The following is a 962-nucleotide window of genomic DNA, read 5'->3' as shown; positions in this document are numbered from 1 at the left end:
GTTCACAAGTGGCTCAGGAATAACGAGTTCGTTATGCTGGCGGCGGTGTGTTGTCGGGGCAGGTTAGAGGGGGGGGGTGGCAGGGTGAAGGAAAGAGTGAAGGAGTGTGTGTGTGGGGGGGTGAAGTGTTTAGAAGTTTAGCCTTTCAATTTAATTGGCCTTCGGTGCAGCGACGTATCTTCGAGGTGAAGGAAGACACTTTTTGCTTTATTTTTATTTTTAGAATGCCCCGATGCGAATGATTTAGCCTAATTTAATTACCTTTTTACACAGCCTTCCATAAACACCTGCCGGTCACGTCTCGCTTTTCCGCACGCTTCCGGTCCGGCGAGCGGCGGAGGGACGCGCCCCAGCCTGTCGGTGGGTGGCTGTTCCAAACACCGACCTTCTTTTGGATCTACCGAACATGTCTCTCTTTTGTGCTTGGTTTATTGGTGACATTTTAAGTAAAGCGGAATTACGTCTCTGTTGTCCTTTGTGGTCAAGATTTTTGTGTTTTTTCACAAATGAGAGTGCAGCCGCATGTCCTTTGTTTCCCAAACAACCGTTGCGCCAGTTTCAAATTTTGAAGCATAATGACATCATGATAATATCATGTGATGACACATCACGAATAAGGAAAAAAATCACAACGTATTTCATTACCTCAATTCATTCAAACGCTCTGACTTCGGCTTGATGGAGGCGTGATCCTGAATTAATAAGAAGTGAAAAGTAATTATGTTATTGTCGAGGTAACAGAGAAGATAATAGTTGTTATACCCCGGGGCTGCGGTCCGGGAGGCGAGGTACGGGAAAAGGTTGTTCCGCGCCCTTCTCGCCCGTAAGAGACCGGATGTTGTTTTTCCTGGTGTACATGAACTAACCACAACGCACATACGTGTACACATGTGCACCTGGAAATGTGTGTATGCGTGTAGTCTGCATATGGCCGTGTGTTGTAATTAAAAAAATATTTTTTG

This window comes from Penaeus monodon, chromosome 20, assembly GCF_015228065.2.
Source record: "Penaeus monodon isolate SGIC_2016 chromosome 20, NSTDA_Pmon_1, whole genome shotgun sequence".
Classification (NCBI taxonomy): Eukaryota; Metazoa; Arthropoda; class Malacostraca; order Decapoda; family Penaeidae; genus Penaeus; species Penaeus monodon.
This window is presented reverse-complemented; position numbering follows the sequence as displayed.